Source organism: Ctenopharyngodon idella, chromosome 22, assembly GCF_019924925.1.
Source record: "Ctenopharyngodon idella isolate HZGC_01 chromosome 22, HZGC01, whole genome shotgun sequence".
NCBI classification, from domain to species: Eukaryota; Metazoa; Chordata; class Actinopteri; order Cypriniformes; family Xenocyprididae; genus Ctenopharyngodon; species Ctenopharyngodon idella.
The window spans coordinates 26,597,554-26,622,380 of record NC_067241.1 but is presented as its reverse complement, the minus strand read 5'-3'; the positions used below and the strand labels follow the sequence as shown (position 1 = coordinate 26,622,380).

General features: G+C 36.9%; 1 protein-coding gene across 1 annotated transcript in view; it reads right to left on the bottom strand.

Annotated features, from left to right (window-relative positions):
* LOC127504698 (extracellular sulfatase Sulf-2-like) overlaps window positions 1-22,869 on the bottom strand; it is a 164,027-nt gene extending 141,158 nt beyond the window's left edge. Inside the window, exon 1 of the mRNA XM_051879614.1 lies at window positions 22,345-22,869. The gene's annotated coding sequence lies outside the window, so the exon portion shown is untranslated. The remainder of the gene's footprint in view (window positions 1-22,344) is intronic.
* Window positions 22,870-24,827: the final 1,958 nt, after the last annotated feature.

Genomic DNA, 24,827 nt, shown 5'->3' with positions numbered 1-24,827 from the left:
CGTGTCTCTTCAGAAGACAGATTAAACCACTCTATGCATATGGATCACTTTTACAATGTCTTTATGGGTGGAATGGACTTTCAGTGGAGGGACAGAAATATCTCAGGTTTCATTAAAAATATTTTTATTCGGGTTTCAAAGATGGATGCAAGTCTTACGGGTTTAGAGTGACATGAGGGTGAATAACTGAAGGCAGAACTTTTATTTTTGGCTGAACTATCCCTTTATTGGTCTATCAAGTAACACCATAGAAATCCCCCAGAACTCCCTTGCAAATGCATAGAAACACACTAAAACACTCAGAACATCTTAGACCCTGTCCCAAATGGCACACTTCTATGCATTTTCGGTCTTGTGGACTTACAATGGCTGCCATGTGCGCGTGTCCGTTAAGTCCGGTTAAGTCCACGAGACCGTAGGGTGTCCCATTTGTCAATTTTAGGCTTCAGAAGGGTGCTCGCGAGCGCTCCCTTTGCGGCCAATATGCGCCCCACTTTTGCTGAGCCCGCACTGGTGCGAGCTCCACGGAAGACTTCTTCCCGACAGTCAAAGCGACGTTACGTCACGAAAGTGCGGACTCGTAGGAAGGCCGTGAGTGTTTAGGGTGCCATTTGGGACAGGGCCTTAGCATCTGTATACCCTGTTGAAAACATACCCTGGTTAGATATGTTTTGAAGCATGGCAGCTGTTTTGAGCTGGTTTAAGCTGGTGCATAGTTGGTTCTTAGCTGGTCATGAGCTGGTTTAAGCTGGTCAAGTGCTGGTCCTAGGCAACTAGCTCCAGCTCAGGACCAGCTTATAACCAGCTCAGGACCAGCTTAAACCAGCTCATGACCAACTAAGGACCAGCATAAACCAGCTCAAACCAGCTGCCATGCTTCAAAACATACCTAACCAGCATATGCTGTTTTTTTCAACAGGGTAGTAGCTGCCTGGCAACACCCTGGCATCAAGGCAGCACGTTTTGTATGGACGAGCTCCACAGAAAATGTGAAAATCTAGTAAATACAGCTGTTTTCACAAGGTTCATTTTGAAGACATGAAATGTTTTCATTTCAAGAATTCATTTCTCTTTCCACAATGCGCCCTGTGGCAAGAGTTTTGAGTGACGTCTGTGCGGGGAGAGGAAGATCACTGCACTTTTTGTAACTTTTCCTCAAGCACTTGTTTTATTTCATGATGTTAACAAGGCGAGGGGTGATACCGGATCTGTTTTCCTCCGAGCCATTTTTACTGGAGTGTCAAGTCACCCTCGCAGCTCCTCAAGGACTCCTTTAGAGCATTGCTGCGGTGTCAAGGTAACAGTCAGTCTCAGCAGGAAAGCACTACTGTAATTACCCAAATCACACCGCGTGTGCTTACAGCACTAATCCCTGTCAGTCAAACACAGTCATTAAGCCTCCCTTTTTACCCTTGCGCCTTCATTTTGTTCCTTTTATTACGAGCTCACTTTCATCTCACGCTCTTGCGTTTTATCTGTTTTTCACAGTCTTTAGCGTGCGAGAATTAAACCTGCTGCCTTTTCATTGTACGCTGGTAATAAACACAACAAGAGGACCAGTAAACTCACTAAATGCTAGCAGAACTTGTCCGAGAGCTTGAAATTGATTTGACTGTAGAGAATGGGTTGGAAAATTGGTTTACGGCGCGTTCGTGTACACGATAGCATCTCTCGGGAAGGTGCAATGAGGAGGCTCATGTCCCGTCAACAATCATTAACAAGTAGACTAGCAACTTGACAGACACACCATCACTCGATTTAGATTTGTCCCCAGGCTCTGCTTTTTCTGTCGTTCTCACTAGTAAACAAGCCTATGTCATTAAACACGTTTACACACAAGCCTCTGTGCGAAGCGTTTTTTTAAATGTGATTACGGCAGTCACTTATAGCTCCAACATATCAGATATCGCTAATATTTGACAGCTGCATCAGCTTATATTTACTAGTCCCTGCAGAGGATAAAATGTCTTCCTCCCTCCCTCTCTCTTTCCATCCCTCTACTGCACATTAATTTTCAATTCTTTTTCTTCTTATAAAGGCCATTTCAGAGCAGAGAAAGGGTGAGTGCAGTCATAACGAAGATTTTACCCTTACATATTCAGTATGTCCTTTGGTTCACCTGGCTTTGGCAAGACAGCACAAGTCTAGGCTCAGGCCTACATACTGTCAAATACGGCCTTCACTGGGAATTACTGAATTAATTTTACAGTTCATGAGTCAAATGTACCATTCAGTTAAATATTTAGTTCTGTTGGATGCAAGTCAACTTTGGCACTCACTGTGATTTTTTTTTTCTTTTGTACCCGTGTGAGAATCGATGATTAACTGTGCTTAAGTCCAGTTGCATAATCTTGAAATAATGGACCGTTCTGAAAGAAATCAGACCAGATTTAACATCTCCTGGTTTTTAATATCTAATTTTGTACTAGAAAGCAATGAGAATAAATGGAGAGCAAATGGAGGCAAACAGACATAAATTTTAAGTGTCTGCTCTGCAGTTCCAGAAGAGATCTCAATTGTACTAAGAGATTTGGTAAAATCTGCAATCAAAATCAGAGAAATCTGATTTTAACAACCCAATCTCATGAGAATTCATAATAATTGTTCAAGCTAGTGATTTTGCATGAATTCTTACAATCTGACTTGTACGAAAACATACGATTTGTAGATAAAACCTCACCATGAAGCTTAACTATTGGGATGTATCAGCAGATTGTATGAAAAAAAAATTAAATTGAGATTGCACCAGTTCAAATGAATTCACCAGCAGTTCTCCAAATCATCTCATTTTACCATTCAAAAATTCAGATTTGGTAAGAATATTTAACGTTATGCTCACCAAGGGTACATTTATTTGATTCACGATACAGTAAAAACAGTAATATTGTGAAATAATATTACAATTTAAAAGAACTATTTTCTATTTCAATAAATATAAAAATTTATTAATTCTTGTGATGGTAAAGCTGAATTTTCCAGTCTTCAGTGTCACATGATCCTTCAGAGATCATTCTAATATGCTGATTTGCTGCTCAAGAAACATTTCTTATTATTATCAATGTTGAAAATAGTTGTGCTGCCTAATATTTTTGTGGAAACCAGCATACTTTTTTCAGCATACTTTTTTCCAGCATACAGCATACTTTTTTCCAGGTTACTATTCTATTCTATTCTGATGAATAGAAAGTTCAAAAGAACAGCATTTATCTGAAATAGAAACATTTTGTAACATTATTAAATACTCAGCTGTCACTTTTGATAAATTTGATGCATTGTTGCATTCCTTCTTGCAAGTATCAATTTATTTAAAAAAAAAACAGTAGTGTTCAACATGAACTCAAACATTTCTCATAAAATCAGCAGCCCTGGTTGCATTTTCTTAAGTGTTCAGTCTTTAAATCATGTAGAATGCATTGTTCTTCTCTGTAGGCTTCATTTAAAATTTAGTATGTGACTTTTCAGTCTCCACAGTCAGTCAACAACACATTAGTACACATCTCATGTCTCCAGTCCTCCCTCTATCTCCCACTCTAATTGACTTTTCAAAGTTGCTTTGCAATGATGTATTGATTCATGCTGACCAATGTTGGCCTAATTAAATCCTGTTAATCATCATATTTTCACAGCTTATTCTCACTTTACATTAAAAGCATGTTCAGGGTTCAATATTAGTTAAGCTCTATTGGCAGCATCCGTGGATTGCCAGTTGCAACAAAATAACTTTGACTGGTACATCAGTTCGAAAAAACAAACAAAATGTGTTTACCGTAATGTACTTCCAATATACATCTATGGGGCAAGACATTCTAGAGACTTGAAAAGTGAAATTACTGTTATTATAGTATTTATTTTGTTAAAAAAAAAAAAAAAAAGGTATTTGAGTGGTAAAGTTGTCATCCTTTCTGAGGTGGGACTACCGTTCTAGGTGGATGAACACATTTATCAGTGTCTTGCCCCATAGACTTCCATTGTAAGTGCATTAAAGAGTTAGTTCACCCAAAAATGAAAAAATTGTCATCAATTACTCCCTCATGTCCTTCCAAACCCGTAAGACTTTCATTCATTTTCGAAACACAAATGAAGATATTTGAAATGAAATCTGAGAGATTTCTGTCCCTTCTTTGACAGTCCACGCAACTACCACTTTGTCACTCCAAAAAGTTAATAAAGAGCTCATAAAATTAATCCATATGAATTGAGCTGATTAATTCAAATTTTCTAAAGAGAATTGAACACTTTACATGATGAACAGATTCAATTTAGTCTTTTCTTTACATAAACAGATGCTCAACCGTACTTGCTTGATGCACGAGAATGAACCTCATTGGTTCTTGTGGAAGCTCAAATGTGCTGCGTAACACACGAGAATGAACCTCAGTGGTTCTTGTGGAAGCTCAAACGTGCTGCGTAACATGAGAATGAACCTCACTGGTTCTTGCAGAAGCTTAAACGTGCTGTGTAACACAAGAATGAACCTTATTGGTTCTTGTGGAAGCTCAAATGTGCTGCGTAACACACGAGAATGAACCTCACTGGTTCTTGTGGAAGCTCAAATGTGCTGTGTAACACGACAATGAACCTCATTGGTTCTTGTGGAAGTTAAAATGTGCTGCGTAACACTACAATGAACCTCACTGGTATTTGTGGAAATTCAAACATGCTGTGTAACATGAGAATGAGCCTCATTGGTTCTTGCAGAAGCTTAAACATGCTGCGTAACACACGAGAATGAACCTCATTGGTTCTTGTGGAGGCTCAAATGTGCTGCATAACACTACAATGAACCTCATTGGTATTTGTGGAAGTTCAAACATGCTGCGTAACATGAGAATGAACCTCATTGGTTCTTGCAGAAGATTAAATGTGCTGCGTAACACAAGAATGAACCTTATTGGTTCTTGTGGAAGCTCAAATGTGTTACGTAACACACGAGAATGAACCTCACTGGTTCTTGCTGAAGCTCAAACGCGCTGACAAACAGCACTAGCGCTGGATAATTTACTTGCCATATTATCATACATGTACTAGAATTCATTTGCGGTTATTCATTACGGTTATCACCAGTATATTGCGATATTCTGGAAAGCAAAAATACTGGTATATCACGACACCCCTATTGCGAAACATAAAACCTTCTCCTAAATAACATTTAACATGGAAGCCATGATCTATGTGTGATTAACTGACAGATATCAGCTTAATAAACATACTGAATAAGTCTAAATTCTAAAAATATGGAAAAGTTTAAGTGACAGTTAGATTTAGGTGACAGAAAGCATTGAGAAAAAAATAGAGAAAGTGATTGCATAACTAGCCACTTGTGAACCACTTTTCTTTTTGGCAGTTTAATCAGTGGAAATTTTTAAATGAATTAAGTAAACCCCCACACACGAATATGAGCTTTAAATGTCTGCTCAAAGGCTTCTTTTCTGGCCCAATTTTGTAGAGCTCTACCATTGTTAAATTAACTTTCTCTCCGTCATTCACATGGAGACCTCATGACCAACACAATTAGCCTTTCACACAAATTTGAAGAAAATTGGAGAAAGCAAATGAAGTGGAGCCCTGAGTGATCAAACAGAGTTAAACAAAATGACTTAAATTACCTCAGCTCTTTAGAAAGCTGCATTAGGTCAGGCTTATCTACTTGTGAGATAGTTTTATTGGTGGAACTAAATTGTAGGCATGTTAAGAGAAAAGGCCAGGATAGAGGGCCAATAAAGAGGTGGGTAGATAAGCAGGGAGACGAGTGAACGCAGTGATGTGTGAAATGAGAGAGAGCGCAGACTGACTTGACAAGGTGGCTTAAAGCCATGACGGGATGGAAAAAGAAAAAGCAAAAGAGAAAGAGAGAGAAAGCTTGAATCTCTCAAGATTAAATATTCAAAGATGTTTTGACATGATAAAGAAGGGCTTTTGTCAAAGCATTTGACTGTGTTAAATCACTATTTTTTGCTTTCCAGAATATTTGATAGTGATTGGACAACTGCGGAATTATGCAAATATTTCTGTCTAATGACACTGTATAACTGATAAAAACAGTGTAGCAATTTCAAGTTTATTTTTTCAGAACCTATAACATTGAAAAGAGATCAGCCGTCGCTTTTTCAATGGAAATGAAAACTGCAGTAAAAGAGTTCGGCAGCAAACTCCCATGATGCATTGCAGATAATGGAATTGAGGCTCCATACATGTTGAAACTACTTATATATTTGCATATATTTGAATATTTTGCAATAAACTTCTAATATATTGCATGTTATACACTATATTATACTTTATATTGTCAGTACAGTCACATTTCAGCAAAACTGCGCTCGCAAAAAGGTCCAGTGTCTACTGTCAGTAGTGTAGCAATGTATGAAGCACTGTTCACACAGATATCACTTTCAAACTAAGCAGGTTTCTGTTGGTCGTCACAGCGAATCTGCATGACCAACTTGAACCCGTTGCAGAATCAGAGTGGGGAAATCATTCATCCTCACATGAAATTCCACATGGATTTCTATTGAAATGACAGAATTTTGTGCGCAATAATTCGCAAAACAGTAAATGTGACCGCACTTTTACGCAGTGCGTCATGATAAGAGCAGTACAAGTACACTGTATATGTAAAAATAATAATAATCATTTTTTATGAAATAAAATTGTATTACTTAAACTCATTCATTATGGCAGAAGATTGATCTGGTCTCTCTGGGTTTATTTTACTCTAAGCGTACTACAAATGACATATTTGTGCAAAAACTTGGGACAAAACATGTGTGTCTGCTCTTTTCTTAAGCCAAAACATTTTATACCTTGCAGTCATATCTATCTTGTTCTCTCAATTCCAGACTAAGCTAAGTACCAAAATACACATGCAAAAACAAGAACTTGCTATATGCAAGTATGCATGCATATCGATACAGCTGCTGACTCAGCAAAGGAAACATGTGAGACGCAAATGAAGTGGAAGCACCCAATAACCCTGAGCCTAACTCTCAGCTTTCCACATGGCCAGAGTGTATGTGTGTGTGTGTGTGTGTGTGTTTATACGAAGCTGAAAGTGAGCGAAGCACTGGAGAACTTCATATGCCTGCGTACCTGTGGTAAGCATGGAATATTTCAACAAACAAGGAACAGACCTTCTGTATGAGCTCCTGTGTGTGTGTAAGTGATGGCATAGAGCCAAGCCCTGTCTGATGTTCCATTCTGAAAACATTTATGTTGACCTGCTAATGGCAACCATGCTGCCTTTCAAAGAGAGCGCTAAAGAAAGAGAGAAGGACACAGAATTCAAACACACTCTTACAAATAAAGGTTCCAATTAGGACCAAAAGGGCTTTACCAGTCTGATGTCATTGGAGAACTTTTTAGTTTCAACAAAGAACTTGTTATTCTCCAGTTCTTTAGAAAACCATCTATGTGGTGTTTTAAAGAACTCAAATATGGTAAAGAAGTGAATACGTTAATCTAAAATGTAACATCAGGGATCTTCAAACAACCCAAAATGCAATGCAATTGGTTGTTAGCAAGAATTTACCATGTTTAAAACTGTAGCTATGTTTACATGCAACCAAATAATTCATTAGTAATCGAATTGATGGCTCAATCAGACTGAGAAGCCTCAACAGATTTAATTGTGCTTTATTCAAATTAATTTTTAATTGTGTTGGAAGGGGTAGTGTAGACCTGAAATAATCAGATTAATAAGAACCAATTAAAGGGGTCATGAACTGCATTTTTTATTTTACAACATTGCCTATGCTGCACTAATAATGACTTTGTTTTGTTTTTACATTAAAAACGATCATAATTTGGAAATAAAAAGCCATTTTCTACCCTGATTTTAGCCCTCTGATTTGAACATTCTGTTTAAAGGTGCGATAAGCGATTTCTGAAAAATGCTGTTAAAAGTGGATCGGACCAAGCAGCACAACACACTTGTAGCCAATCAGCAGTAGAGGGCGTGTTCACTCATGATGGGGGAGGAAAGACATTGAGCAAGAGAGAGATTTGAAGAAAGACTGTAGAAAAGGAGATGGCTGAGAGACATTACAAAAGAGAAAAGGTCAGAGGAATATCACTGAAAAAAGAAGGGTTATTATCAGGCAAGAGCTTTAGGACCCAAGAAAGAAAAGCTTTCCAGCACTGGAGAGATTGAGGCGGGAAGGCCTGAAAACAGACACTGAAGTTGTGTTGTTTCTGCTCCATAAGCGAGTAACATTGGTGGACCAAGATATTCTGTTGCACGAGGGTCAGCGTACAGTGCGCATGACACGAATTTCATCATCATAAGAGTATGAGCGTACTGTACGCGCACCACCGGATTTTTGTAAACACGTGTACTTGTACGCACACGTCGCACATGCGCATTTAATTTTTTGCACATGTGCACAAGTTCCGACCGAAAGTCAGATTCAAGCGTTTGATTATTTAACCTTGGCAGCAGTAAATGTTTTCAGCAGTTAATTATTTTATACACAAAGATGTTAAAAAATCATAGTGTGTGTTTATGAAGTCTTGAAAGAGACCCACCCATTTAAAGGTGCAGTAAGCGATTTCTGAGAAACACTGTTGATATTTGAAACCAACTCAAAAAACAAGAATCTATGAATATGGATATGAATCTCTCTCAATTCCAGACTAAGCTAAGTACCAAAATACACGTGCAAAAACAAGAACTTGCTATATGCAAGTATGCATGCATATTGATACAGCTGCTGACTCTGCAAAGGAAACATGTGAGACGCAAATGAAGTGGAAGCACCCAGTAACCCTGAGCTTTCCACATAGCCAGAGTGTATGTGTGTGTGTCTATACAAAGCTGAAAGTGAGCGAAGCACTGGAGAACTTCATATGACCTTCATATGACCTCTTGCTTGTATATCCTCTGTACATTTTTTCTTCCTTGTCGTTCATTTGTCATCTTCACTTTATTTTTCACGAAGCATTATTTTGCTTCACTTCAGCTATGATAAAGACACATCCACTCTTGCATTGCAATTTCTTGCATTTTGGGGGCGGAGCAATGAAGGGAGGGATGTGTTTTTTGAGTTGGTTTCAAATATCAACAGTGTTTCTCAGAAATCGCTTACTGCACCTTTAAATGGGTGGGTCTCTTTCAAGACTTCATAAACACACACAATGATTTTTTAACATCTTTGCGTATAAAATAATTAACTGCTGAAAACGTTTACTGCTGCCAAGATTAACTGCTTGAATCTGCTTGAAAGATAAACGCTTGAATCTAACTTTCAGTCGGAACTTGTGCACATGTGCAGTGCCATGATGCGTATGTTTATGTGTTTTACATCTTACGAATGTTTGTATGTTTATTTACGTCGTATGAACAGGTCAGTGGAGGAGAAAAAATATTTGCTAAAAAAAAGCTCTTCTGACATATAGTATACATCAGCTATCTTTTTAGATATATCATCAAGGTAAAAATGAGTGACAAAAATGAGTTATACTCACGGTGAAAAAAATGAAAGAAACATTTATTATTATTATTTCTTAAAACAATATTTTTTTTTACATACAATTTTAATGTGGTAGAAAAAATAAATCTATTTAAAATTATTTATACTTTTTTTTTAAATACTTAACTTTAATTGTTTTTGCAGTGTCCATTTGTTAAGATACTTTCAATAATTTGCAATTATTTCAAACCTCAACAAAAGTGTTTTCTTGTGTGATACAGAAATTATTAAACCTGCTCACTTCATACTTATTGGAGAGTCAAAACTGTACCTGAGAGTACAGTCAAAAAATCAGCAATTTCCTCTTAACAAGCTGGGGACAGCACCATCATCACGATATGACTAGAGAGCAGATTGAAGGTATGGTGATCAAACAGCCCGCAATGTATTGAAACAAACACACAAGTTTCCAGGAAATATGGTCTGTACACACACGCACACATCCTAGTACAGACACACACACCCCCCACACACTCACGCTGTTGAGCAAACAGAGTGTAACAGGGGTGAAGAGCTCTTGAATACAGAGTTCCCGCTACCTGCTGTGCACTTCAATTCCAGAACAAGACTCGAGGAGGAAAGAGAAAAGAGGGCATCTTCCCTCACCTCTGCACTTTGTATATCCCTAACAAAGACTAATAAAACCCCTATTTCCTAAACCCTCAGAAGTCTCGGAAGTTAAAATCCTGGATCATGCCAGATCTGTTCTGCCTGGACGACCCCAAGAGCTGGCAGTAAGCTGTATTGCCCCATGTATTAAATAGGGTAATCTCGAGTATTTACTGATTTGGAATGTCGCTCGCCTGCAGAGGTTGAGATGATTTGATCGTTGTTGGTCTACTATAAGATATGTTATGCTGGCATGTTTGTTTTTAATGGAAGTCCATTGTGTCTTGTATGATTAAGCTACATATTCCTGCAATGTCTTGTAAGGTCTCATTATTTTCAGTGTTGGGGGTAACGCATTACAAGCAACATGCATTAGGTAATCAGATTACTTTTAGTAAAGTAACATTACTTTATAAATTTGAGTTACTTTTTAAAAATGTAATACACATTACTTTTCATTTTAATTAATTTGCTTAAACATTTTTTAAACTACTGAATTAAAATTTTCTCCTTCATAACGAAGTCTCTTAGACATGCACACACGTGCGGGAACAGACAAAGAGTACAAAAGTTACAAAACACATTACTTTCAAATAGAGATGCACTGGTCGACTGGTCATAAATTGGAACCGGATGGTTTTTAGCTTTATTTTGGCTGATCTCTATTCTGGACTTGCACACAAACTGCATTGCAATAATTTCCCAAAATGTCATGTGTGTGGAAATATTATGAAGTCTGTAAGCAGGATGTCAACACAGACCAGAGAAGGGACACAAAGAAGAGAACAGAGACATGCCAACAGAGAAAATACTATACCAGGCACAGCAAGCTCACTGTTCACGATGGTCGAAAAATATGAAGAAAATATAAATACTGAATTGGGGGTTTATATAAATATATCTCTAAAGGGAATGGACTGTCTTCAGAAAAGTTCGACGGTATTTTGTTTTCCTCTACCTCCATATAAAGTAGTGTTTATAAGCACAGCGCTGCTTTGTGTACAGTGATACCCAAAAAGAAACCGCTGCTGTTCCATAAGCGCCACCTACTGTCAGAGAGTGAATCTGCATTTTCATTCAGTCCATCTCCTGTTTTTGTTTTGTGCAGGCGTGTCTTATGTAGCATAATTTCACAAATCACAAGTCAGACCATTCTGTTTTTGCTTTAACTCTTGAAATTATACAATCAAATTTAAAGCTGCAGTCCGTAAGTTTTGCCTCTTTGTTGCCATCTCTGTTTGAAACCTGCAATTGCAGTTGTTTGCGGAATTATCATCTTTACGTGGGTTGTGCATCGGCACGGCTCCTCAGAGCAGATGAATCTAATGTTTGCTGTCAGTCACCACACCGGTGTGGATACTGTACTTTGGAAACACAGATTATACATCTTGGAAGTATGACCAAACTAACAATTTTCACCAGAAAATGTAATCTGAACAAGTAAGTAACATGTCTGCCACTTTAGTTCTGACTGAGGAAAAAAAGCATTACAATAAATTGTGCTGCCAATGGTGATTAAATCTAACGATCTCTTAGCTCTGATCACGTCAAACTATGCAAATTATTATTATTGTTATACTTTGTTCTCAAATTGTTAATGTTAACAACATCAGCATTGCGTGACTATGTGTATTTAGTGTGTATTAGAGTTACCCGTATTTCAATTTCTGTACAGTCTAATCTCTAACATTAATTTGTCATAACATATAATCAAAATGATTAGAAAACATGCCATGCCATGTCATCCCATATAGCCTAGTTAGCTGGAACTCTTCATGTAATCAGACGTGACGCAATGACGCAAAGATGAATGGCGGCATGCTTGAATTTCCCGTGGAAACCCACCAGTACCACCCAAATTATAAAACATTATTACAAGCTTACCGTTGTGAATCGAGCTAAGGTAAGGAGACAGTTTTGAACACTGGCTGGTTATGTACGTGCTCAAAAATTGATTTTGGATAATTTTTAACCAAAAAAATGTTACGGACTGCAGCTTTAAATAAAAAACAACTGCTCAATGTTACATGTGTGTAGCATCTTTGTTTGGATCGTGATTAAAATGCAGTGGTTGCCTACAGATATTTTAAGGCCAATTTGGCCTTTTATAGAGCAAATAAACAACAAATAAATTTGCTTAAAGAAAAGAAAAATCAGCAACCGATATCGAATTGACCAATTTGCTTGTAAAAAAAAAAAAAAAAATCTGAATCGGCCATGAAAAATCACGATCGGTGCATCGCTACTTTCAACTTTCAATAAAAAGAGTTGTACAGTAGGTAATATAACATGTAATGTGAAGAAATCGTTTGTATACAATGCTCTAGGGGTCAGAAAATATAAGTGGTCAGAATATAACAATATTCTAAAAGTTTTTAAAAAGAAAATAAAGGTGTATGTTATTTATGTGATGTTGTTGAATGCATTACTGCGTTAAACATTTGCAAAAAAAAGCCTCTCAGTAAAAAAAAACTAAAAAACACATATAAGTCCTGGAAGAGAACGTGCCTACAGGTGAGTAAAACAAATGCGTCAAGTAACGCATTACTTTCCGTTAAAAGTAACGTAGTTAGTTACTTTTTTTAGAAAGTAGCGCAATATTGTAACACATTACTTTTAAAAGTAACTCACCAACACTGATTATTATATTATGTGATACCAGAAATTACACATTTGTCTTCTCAACTACTGCGGTCTTATTTGACAAACTGCTGTATAATAATTCAATAATTCAATAATTCAACCTTTGCTAAACATTCTATAAGGCTTAGGTAAAGGCACTTGATTGAACAATGACTGCTCAAGTATCTGGCTCAAAAAATGCTACTGGAACTGATCGCCCATGAGCAAAGATGACAGATTTCAAACTCTGCACTTGAGATGAATGAGAATGTTAACAGATAGCTTTATCCAGATATTACAGCCTTCCTTAATAAAACACGCAAACACTGTTCTCTCTATCCTTCTATCTGTAGTGTTTTCTTGTTTTTTTTGGTGGAGCTCTTCATGTTTTCTATGACTCACACCCTCATTCTTCTCCTCAGATGACCTCCAAGCCCTATTGAAGTCCATTTGCGTCAGTGTGATTATGTGTCTTCCCTCTTAAAATATTTAAGATGTTTTTGCTGTTAGTGTTCACTGCTGAGGTGTGCTCTGAGTACATGAGCATGTTGCAGTACAGAGCTATGCTTTGCTTACTTTTAGCTATGAAACACTTTGGAGACATTATATGTTGCATTATACATGAATCTTTGTAGAACCCTTCTGAAATCTTTCACATATGCAGGTCTGCACATGTACACTGTAAACCTACACTGCATAAACATGTTGTTAATGGCTTCCTGTTGTAGAAGTTTAACCGCTGACATTGGCGTGTCACATATTTATGCAAACACTACAAATTATATTTTCTCTGAGGCATAATGTCAAAATGTCAAAGTGGTGAAACCATCATGAGATCATAAAGAAGAAAAAGTGTCTTTGGAATTCTTGAGGGGAAAAAAGGAGGAAGATGTAATGAATAAGTTTTGTTTTAAAATAATTCATTAGAATTGAAAAATCATAGTCAGTGTGGTGTGTATCCAACATGGAGAACACCATTTTATTTTTAATATAAAAAAACAAACACATCACAGAGAGGATGAAATGTTCTTTTGAAAAAAATATTTGAACACTTTTTTGAAAATAATGATGGTTTGTGTGCATACAATGAAAATATGACTACTATTTACTTCATGGTTACACCACCTGACATTTTTAACTATCCAGGGCCAGATTTACTAAACAGAGAAAATTAGCATGTGGCCGCAATCTAATAAAAGTACCAATGGGAGTGGAAAGTTGTGCAGGTGATCTACTGACAATGCGCAAATACAATATTATGTCAGGCACAAAATCAGTTAAGACATGCTTTTATGGGCAGTAAATAAAAGGAGCAAATACCATTAAAATGACTACTGCAAACTTAGTAAATCATGCTGCATGATTCATTTAAATAGTCTCCGGCCGTAAATTTTTTGGTCTGAAAGGGAAACTCCTACAAATGCATATGCAATAAGGTCAGCTGCAAAAATAACTGTGTCCACGCCTTTTCAGTGCTAATTTCTCACTGCGTGCCTTTAGTAAATCCTGACAGTATTTTTTTTTTAATGCCGAAATAAAGAAAAAAATTTGTTAAAAATGGTACAAAAATCTTTTCACATCCGTCTGAAAATAACATGAATACAAAAAATATATTTGTAAGAACGTGGCACGTTTTAAACAATTTTTTAAAGACTTTTCGTGTCATCTTGTGCATTGACCCAAAAGCCAATGTTGTTTTTGCATTTAAGCAACATTTGAAGAGTTCCATTGCAAAAACCTCTAACGTCAGTTTCACACTGCAACCATAAGCAGCGCGTATTTTTTTCGGCGTGCATGTTAACCAACGGATGCATTCACACCGGCAGCACGAGCAGCGCGTAAGCGTCAAGCAGGAGCGTCGCGTTGAGCAGCAGTGAAGCGGGTTTCGGCGCCGAGTCTATTTTTAAAGCACTTTTGATGGACAAAATAAATATAATTTCACACAAAAAGTGTTCAAAATGCACAGAATAAGCATGTCTAATGTGTTTTAACAAGAATTTGAGTATGACAGAAAAGAAAATTAATATTAAAAATATTTATAGAAGGTTTACCCATTTAAACTTGTTTTTAATTATTCAGTTTGGGTTAAAGTATGGTGTATTATAAAAAACTAAAGTAAACTAGCCAGAAAATATGATATATAAACATTCTTTTAGTTATTACACAGAGAGATATATAGGCTGCAGCATACCCAAATCAAACCCGAGTTTGCTGGCTTTTTTCGCCGAGTTTGCTGTCTTGTAAAAACATGTGCACGCGGCAGATGATGTAAAGCACAAAGCTTACCTCATTCATGTGCAGCAATGGATGACACGAGGCTTTTATTTATTTATTTTTATTTATTTACGTTTATATGCGAATGTTATACACCTCCCCATGTTAACAAACTTGCAAGACTATCAAGTTTATAAATGACCAACTTATAAAAACAAATTTATAGTTGTCTTTGTAAAGAAATGCTCACTTTATATGTAGCTACGAGCCGCTGCTGTGATGCTGTACAAATGCTTCCAGTGTGAATATTCGCACGTCTCTGCAGCTGCAGTGAAGATTTAGTTACGCTCACGCGCCGCTTAAGCTTGCAGTGTGAAACGGGCGTAAGTCCGTCTGACACAATTTCTTTTAAATGAGCATTTTTTTTTACCAGGCTCCTATGTTTAGGTTCAGTAATTTCACTTTAATGGCAATGAAAAGGTTATTAGTCAGTTTTATTTTCAAAAATGTCACTTTAGTCAATTTATTGGTATTTAACTTTTTTTTTTGCCACTTATTTGGACAAGAAGACAGTAAAACATCAGTTTCTGTCTGTTTTACAGCAGCAAAAGGAACACTGTGGTGTTTACACGCTACTCGTGAAATCCTGGTATTGCCACTGTAACGATGGACAAAACATGATAAAAACTCGGCAGTTGAAAGCCGGCTCATACACACACCGTCATTCATCTTGAAATCATGATTCGATTAGCGTCTTCCGAATGGTTCTTCTGTGGACTTAGATGCTTTTGCTGACAAAGGAAAGTGGCGTTTAGCAGTTTCTGCCAATGAACCGGTATTTCTGAATGGGCTGACACTGGGATTTAGCAGATTTTAAGCAAAAGTATTTGATGAACGTACTGTATATACTGCTGAGACCATTCGCTCAATATCATAATCTCATTTTTGACGGAGGTGGTGTTTAGCGGCTTTTGCATCTGAACTCTTCATACATTTTTATGTTTATTTGTATAACACTTTTCAAAATACGTATCATTTCAAAGCAACTTTACAGAAGAGCCAAAGGTGAATGTGTCAAGGGCAAAAAAACATTACACACATGCAGTTGTTCAAAAATGTGTGTGTGATGGTGTCTGTGGCCTTTTTACAGTAAGTGTGTTTGTGTGAGCAATTAGACACTGCCCCATTTACAGCAGCAGAGGAATTCAGCCCATGCAGGCAGAGCAAACGCTGGCTGAACAGGACTCTCAACAGCACATGACTAAGTGTGTGGTCAAAAACAGAAAACAGTCAGACAGGTAAGATCATGAGCCAAATCAGAGGAAAGAAAAGACAAAGTGATAATGAAAACACCAAACCATAATGAGGAAAAGAAACTATTATAAAGGAATAAACATTCAATAAACAGCCCACACAAGATTCTGTGTGGATTCACAAATTCCTCCTTTATGGGTAAAAAAGAGGCTGTCACTATGTCACATGGTGTCTCACGACACTGGAAAGGTCAGAGGTCAGTTATGTGAATGACCTTAATATGACAACAAAGTCTCTTTGGCTTTGTTCACAGTGCACATAAACCCTCTTTGTTTTTCAAATCTATCTTTTGGACTGTTTTGTGAGTGAAGAAATATGATTTGTTTGTTCACAGAGTAGTCTACATCTGATGTATCTACATTGGCCCCTATAGTATTGATTTAAATGCAAGCCTGAAGCCAAGAGATATTTTTCTACAACACCTGAGAGTGTGGGAATAAAGGACAGAAAACTGGAAATTATGTCTCTGTTTATCATATTCATCATGACATCTCAATACAGTGCTGAACACACAAGGCGCATCAGACAGTCACTCATACAATATTAACTATATAGTGAATGCATGTGACCTAAAATGAGTGAATTCAGACATTACTGCACTTTGTGACACTATATACTCTACTATTCTAAAGTTTGAGGTCAGAAAGATTTAATGTTTTTATAAGAAGTCTCTTCTGCTCACCAAGGCCGCATTTATTTGCTCAAAAATACAGAAAAAGCAGTAAAATTGTGAAGCATTATTACAATTTAAAATGACAGTTTTCTATTTGACTTTTTTTTTTTAAATGTAATTTATTCCTGTGACGTCAAAGCTAAATTTTCAGCATCATTACTCCAGTCTTCAGTGTCACATGATCCTTCAGAAATCATTCTGATATGTTAATTTGATACTCAAGTAATATTTCTTATTATTATCAATGTTGAAAACGATCGTTTTGCTTCATATTTTTGTGGAAACCGTGATTTTTTTTTTCAAGATTCTTTAATGAATAGAATGTTCAAATGTAAAGCATTTATTTAAAATAAAAATTTTCTGTCACTTTTGATCAATTTAATGCATCCCTGTAGAGTTGCACAATTAATCGTTAAAAGATCACAATCTCAATTCAAACACCCACACAATCTCATTCCTAAATTATTCGGCTATGTATATTAAACCTTTGACAAATCCACACCGGAGCATTCAAATCTGTGTTTGCACTGTCGCTGAGCCAGAGAAAGCAGTTAGGCTATGTATGAAACAGCTTCACAATGAGTCTTTTCAACCACACAGTAGGCCTATTGTTATTTCCGTGATACAAATATTCAAATTATCACAGAAGAACTGGGATGCAAGGATATAGTCGAGATATAAAAATATATAGAGCAAATCACCTTTAGAAAGTAACTTGCCGCTTCAAATAACGATTGTATCAATTACATCATTACACCAGTAGGTGGCAACAAATGACTTTAAAAAAAAAATGTCACTGAATCACTTATTCAAGAGATTTGTTCATAAACGCTCATTCATCCAGTAATGAAACAAGTAAATTATTTATGAGTGAGTCATTGAATCATTCATTCAAACTGTTTTTTTTTTTAAATAATTCATTTAAATTTATTAAACATTTTAAATAGACTTCAGCAACTAATGTTTTCTCAGAACCTCTAGTAAATGACATGTTTTTTTTAGTTGTCGGTTCAGAATCGTGTAGGGCTGCGCGATTTATCGCACGATACAAAAAATAACATTGAACTTATTATATATGATTATCGCTTAAACGCGATTCTTAGTGTGATTTTTTTTTTTTTATGCGCAGCTGGTTAATGAAGTATGGCTCCAAATGCTAATCCATCTGAAAGCACTGCAAGTTTGAGTCGCTTATAATGTGCATTTGAAAAAGCAACACGCATCAAACCCTTTCCAGACATGAAAAGCATTTATTAACATCTTGTTTAACAAAAGACAACATTTGATAACATGTTTTTACTCCAAACTCACTTCATAACGACAGATGAGCATCCTTCTGTGAGATGATGTGGATTCTTACACAGTATAAGGTAGTCGTGTATTTATTAGTCATGTTTAATCAAAGCGTTTCAATCTTGTTTATTGAGCTACAGCGATGTGACGTGTGTTATCTTCTTCTGCGGGGCATATTTGGAGTTTCTGCGCTAGAGCGCCCTCTGGCTTTCAGATGAAGAAGCATTTACTACTGATCACAGAGCCATACAGCTCTGACAAGCTGCTCATAAAAATAATCGCATTCGCATCCTTTGTCAGATCGCGTGGGGTTTAATCTCGATAAACCGTGCAGCTCTAGAATCATGTGAGAATCGTGGTCTATTTAAAAAAAATAAATAAATAAAAATTGTGATTCTCAATTTATCAACAATTGTGCAGCTCTACATTATTGCTGAATAAAAGTATTAATTTCTTTAAAAAAAAAAATCTTACTGACCCCAAACTTTTGCATCCAAATGACAAACAAATATCTAGAATTTGATCTGAACATTTATAGAGAATAAACATATAAAAAAAATCAGATTTCACACTACTTATGAATGAGGTTTGAAAGAGGGTTGTGACAATTAGATTTTATAAGGGTTTTTTTTTTTTCTATAAAGATACACCAGAAAAATCTGAACAACGCATTTGACTCACACTATCTGACTTCTAAAACAGCCAAATTATAATGCTAAAAATCCTGTTAAGTTCATTTTCTTCATATAAAAATGAATACCAACGTTTATAGACCCAGTTGTCCAATCGTATTCCACTTTAGCCCTTTCATTCAAACTCTTTACACCAAGAACTGAAGTAGAAAAACACATTCACCTTCACGCACATAAACACACACACACTCCCACACTTTTAATTATCTTACCTTAGTCTCTTGTTATAAGTACGAGTAATTAGCTCAAGTTCATAAAACAAAACCTTCCGCTCTTGGCCCAAACACACTCAACGGAAGCCAAACATCTGCCTTTAAAATCTGCTGCTATGAAGAGAAAGGCAGAAAGGTCGTTGGGCATCAGAGCCAATCACCTATGAAACAGTTCTTTTCCTCAGACACTGGCCTCAACATCAGCCTTGACTGAGTGCAGAAATTTCCTTTCAGTCCTAGAACGTAGAGGTTAACAGTAGGAGGAGAGGAGAAATAGAGCAGAAAAGGAGAGATAACACAGGAGAGACAAAGAAAGAGAGAACTCAACAAAGAGTGCCCAATCTGCTGGTCCCGCTTCGCCACCTGTCAAAATCGTGGGAATTTACTAACCAAATGTAAGCAATCAGTGTAAACATTGGCTAGGCCATGGAAGGCTATAACTACGGTCAGAGTCCCAAAATCAACACGGCACTCAAAAACACAGAGCCAAAGTAAAGACACAGACACCACCTCTCAGACTGCTGCTGCTACACACACACACTCATCAAAGACCGCTTGTAAGCGGACGCTAATCTTCAACGACCATGCTTGTACATTAATTAGAAACTGAAATCATCAGTCGACAGCTAGATTAGATGATGGTTTAGTTTAGCGCTGGTGCTGCTTCCTTAGTTACTTCCTTTTCCTTTGAAAAAAAGAGAGAAGTGAGTAGGGGGTTTTGTTGGCTCAGCAAGTCTTGTTAGCAAGATATCATCTAAAGTAGTCCTTATCATAGCATAAAATAAGATATGCAGCTTATCCTGCACAGCTATTTAAGTCTGCAGCACCACAGAAAAAGAAATTATATTTAGCTGAGTTGCGAGTTTGCCATCAGAATTGAATTTCATGAAAAAGACTAGGTGTCATGAAATAATGCAAAGACAATAAATACACAACACATTTTTCTATTGCGACTTCCTCATTGGTTGACAAATGTAAAACACTAACCCCCCCCCCATATCTTAAAATATGTCAGTGCCATTGTTTTGTCTCAAGATGTACACCTGTAATGTTTTTTTCTAGTGAACGTATAAAACTACTTAAAGGGATAGTTCAACCAAACCTGTTTCATTCTTCTGTTGAACACAAAAGAAGATATTTTAAAGAATGTTGGTGATCAAACAGTTGACGGACCTCACTGACTTCCAGTAGGTAAAAAAGTACTATGGAAGTCAATGGGGTACATCAACTGTCTGGTTACCAACATTCTTCAAAATATCTTCTTTTGTGTTCAACAGAAGAAAGAAACTCATACAGGTTTGGAACAACTTGACGGTGAGTAAATTTTCATTTTTGGGTGATCTATTCCTTTAAATGCCCTAAATGAACTAAGGCCTAATCATAGCTTAGTCTAAGCCCTGTCTGTGAAATCTGTCCTACAAGTATAGTCCAATTCTTCACTGTAAACCCTAATGCTCAAAATACTTAATTGGTTTGAGTAGGACAAACTTAAATTGAACAAATTAGTTCAGTTAAATTAACTGTTAAGTAAGGGATAATGTACATCCAGCCGGTTGTTATCTCAGAATAAACCCCGACAGGGTGATCAGGACCCCAACACAAAGCGGAGGGGTCTTGTATCAGCCTGGAGAGGTTTATTCTGAGATAACAACTGCATGAGTACAACAAACTCAAAACTTGATAGTTCTGCTTACTTAAAATTGGGAACATCATAACTCAAAAAATTAGATGTTTACCTCAAATTTTTTGAGTTAGCCCAACTTATTCAGGTTTACAGTGTTGAATGAATGACACTTATTTGAAAAAAGTGCTTTTCAAAGAATCCAAGAGTTAGAATGTGTCAGAAAGTCTAGCATATCAGTCTCAAACTCACAAATTATTGCTTTAATTCTGTCATATTGTTCATTGAAGCTTACTGTATTATGTAGAAGAGTATTGTGAGAAAGAGATCGATTGAACGAGTTTATTACCTGCATTCAGATGTAGCATTTTCCTTCAGGTCAGTCCTATGTTCACAATAAAAAATCTGTTTAAATGTCCGCTGCAATATCTTGTCCTTTTAACAGTTAAGGGGTTTTCCCGTGACTGACAGCGCTAGTCACAGCATTTGTCAGTTACGTCTTGTACTGTGTTCACAACAATTCAGTCTTTTCAATATAAAACTCTTTGCTACTGAGTGACTCACTCATAAAGACAGTCTTTGTCGCCATCTAATGGCATAATAATGTGACTTCTGTTGCTGCTTACAGTCAGGGACTATTTTTTTCCGGGAAAGAAGACTTTTAGTGATTTTACTCCATGAAAGTTGCATTGATACATATATTTTTTGGCTTTAATATTTGTATTGTGTGGTAACCGTTTTATAAAAGCAATAAGGTACTCAAGGCTGGTGCTGTATCGTGAATAATTCACGGCTGAAGGGGTTACTCCGCTTCGCGTCATGCCTAACAATGCCCTTCAGCCATGACTTATTCACGATACAGCACAGCCTCTTTGCTTACTTAAAATCTCAGGGTACTTCAAGCAAATATTTTAGGTCAAAAGGGTTCGGCTGACAAGACAGTGTCTAATGACTTGCTCAATGAATCGGTCAAAAGCCTGTCTAATATCTGTCTGTTTCATTAATGATAATCAAACAATTGTGGAATTATGGAAAAAAAAGTTGAATATATATATATATATATATATATATCACAGTTTTTGATGACTTTACTATTATTCTAAAATAAAGAATGAGTATCTGTGTCCAAACCTTTCACTTAAATGTGTTATTTTGTGTAGTATATAGTTAAGAGTGTTTTCCATATCTAAGATGACATGTAAAACATAAAAGAGTAGATAAGCTTTTATAGATCTCAGGATGTCTCAACCCTATCATCAGCAGGTTTCCTCTGTTTGACAAATGAGCATGTCTGTCTGGGGAACAGGGTGTAACTGTGACCCTCCCTTTCTTTCAGTAACACTCGAGTCAGTCAATCAGTCTGTCAGTGAACTAATAATAACAACAACACCCATGCACCCACATAGAAAAATGACACATGCACTGTATGCTCAGTAACACAAGCCAAGGCAACACGCAAACTGCTCCTTTAAGAGTGCAAAAGTGAAGGGCGAACAGAGAGGGAAAGAAGGAGGGAAACCTGTAATCGCAAGTAGGAACGTCAAATAGCCGCGCTAGAACTCCCAGTGTGCGGTTACATCAGTTGAGCAAAGAGAGAGAGGGGAAAATAGGGCATGTCAGAGAAGCCTACCTCACACACAGCTGCAGGGGAGGCAGGTGGCAGTTTGTCCCCTTCTGTCCTGCGGCGGAGACCCCAAACCAGTGAGCCGGTCTGGCTTGGGAGGGATTTGGAAGGGGAGGGGGGCACTTTTCCTCTTCTGTCCTGAAATCTGTCTTCCTGCAGCCTGTTGCACTCTGGTCACTGCATTGCTGCAAAGTTTGTCAAGTTTTCAAGTGTCTGTCAACACAGAAGTGAGAGCGAGAGAGGCTGGACTGAAAGTTTTAAATGAGACTAGTGAAAAAAAGAAAAGTTCGAACTGAAGCGGTTTCAATTTCCTGAACTACCTTGCGCGCTCTCTCTCTCTCTCTCTCTCTCTCTCTGTTCGAGCTGTACCAGAGGCAGTGAGCTGGCTGAATCGGGACGGCAAGAGCCATCTGTTAAAACACGCCTGCCTCTTTTGCTTTACTCACATTCTCCCTCAATCCCTGAGCGACCGAGGGAAGAGGAGGAAGAGGAGGGGGAGTCAAAGAAAGAGAGATACCGAAAAAGAGAGGTTGTACTGCCTGCTGGTACCCAATCTGAACACACAGACACTCACAAAGGGCAGCACAGGCGGAGCTTGCGGACAGAGTGAGTGAAAGGGGAAAGCTTGGCTTCAGTGTGCAGTACTCATGGTTATTCATGTGGCTTCTACCTTCTGGGCTTAATAGTGCGAGTTAGCCAGAGGAGCAGCGCTTCACAGGCAGCTTCAAACGCACATGCTTATGAGTCCTACAGCTATCAGTACAGACAGAAGTGTCTCGCACATCCAATGTGTCCTTTCAGTTTTTTAAGCCAGGTGGATATTTTAAGCAACTTCCAATTTTGAATGCATTTTTTTTACTTTGAAAATTTTAAACCTGGGTCCCCTTACACACTACATAAAAATTGTACAACTAACACCTCTTACACTTAAGTAACAAACTGATGTTTTTAAAAAATTCTTTTGTCATGTCTTAAGTTGATCAGTTTGAAAGGTTTTAGGTGGGTAAGGTTATTTTATTGTTTTTGAAAGAAGTCTCTTATGTTTACCAAGGCTGCATTTATTTGATCAAAAACGTAAATCAAAAACTTTAAAATTTTTGAAATATTACTCAAATTTTAAATAACCATTTTCTGTTTTAATATATTTTAAAATGTAATTTATTCCTGTGATGTCAAAGCTGAATTTTCAGCATCTACTCCAGTCTTCAGTGTCACATGATCCTTCAGAAATTATTCTAATATGCTGATTTGCTGCTCAAGAAACATTTCTGATTATTGTCAATGTTGAAAATGGTTGTGCTGCTTCATATTTTTGTGGAAACATTTTTTTTTTAGGATTGAATCTAAAGTTCAAAAGAACAGCATTTATTTGAAAAAGAAATATCTTTTAATTAGTGCTGTCAACAATTAATCGCATCCAAAATAAAAGTTTGTGTTTACATAATATATGTGTGTGTACTGTGTATAATTATTATGTATATATACACACATACATGTATATATTTAAGAAATATTTACATGTATGTATTTAAATATATATACACAATTTATATTATATATAAATATAATATTTTTGTTAAATATATACATGCATGTCTGTGTATTTACAGTCAAAACAAAACGTATTCAGACACCTTGAACATTTCATTCATTAATACAGTTTATTCACTACAGTTTTGCTATCCTCACTTACATAAATGAAATATAGTGTCCTGCACCCACTAGTAAAACAATACAAAAAAAAATTATATCTAGTGTCTGAATAATTTTTTGTTTGACTGTATATATACATAATAAAAATACACAGTACATTATGTAAGCAAACTTTTATTTTGGATGTGATTAATCGCGATTAATCATTTGACAGCACTACTTCTAACATTATAAATGTCTTTACTGTCACTTTTAATCAATTAAAAATGAGTAGATCGTGATTGTAGATTGTGCCCCCTCCAAAAAAAAAAAAAAAAGGTACATGACACTCTTGAGTAAGAAAACATCTCTGAGCTAGTGCAATGATGTTTTATGTTTTATGCCTGTGTCGATTTTTCCATTCCTCCGCCTTCTATTCCTGAGAACGGCGAGGCGAGAGAAAATGTTCTATGAGAATGATATAAATGGTACATGGTGAACCCGTAAGGTTATCCACCGCCTCCAAGGCCTCATGTAACAGATTTAACTAAGACCGGAATAGTATTCAAGGATTTCATTTATCAAGGGAAACGGGAGAGAGAAACTTGATTTTTACATTTACTGAAGAAATGTAAGTAGTGCTTGCCCCTGCAAAACTAGCCTACATGATGTTTGGGGCTTCTGAGCGGGTTGACAGGCTGTTGAAATGTGGTTGCTAAGGTGTTCAGTTGTTGCTAGGTGATTACTTACTGGCCTAAATGGCCATTAATGATATTCTGGTGTCTGTGATTGCTTAGAAAAGTGATAGCACATCTCTCCTCAAAAAACTGCACCACTTCAGGTATCATTCATGATAG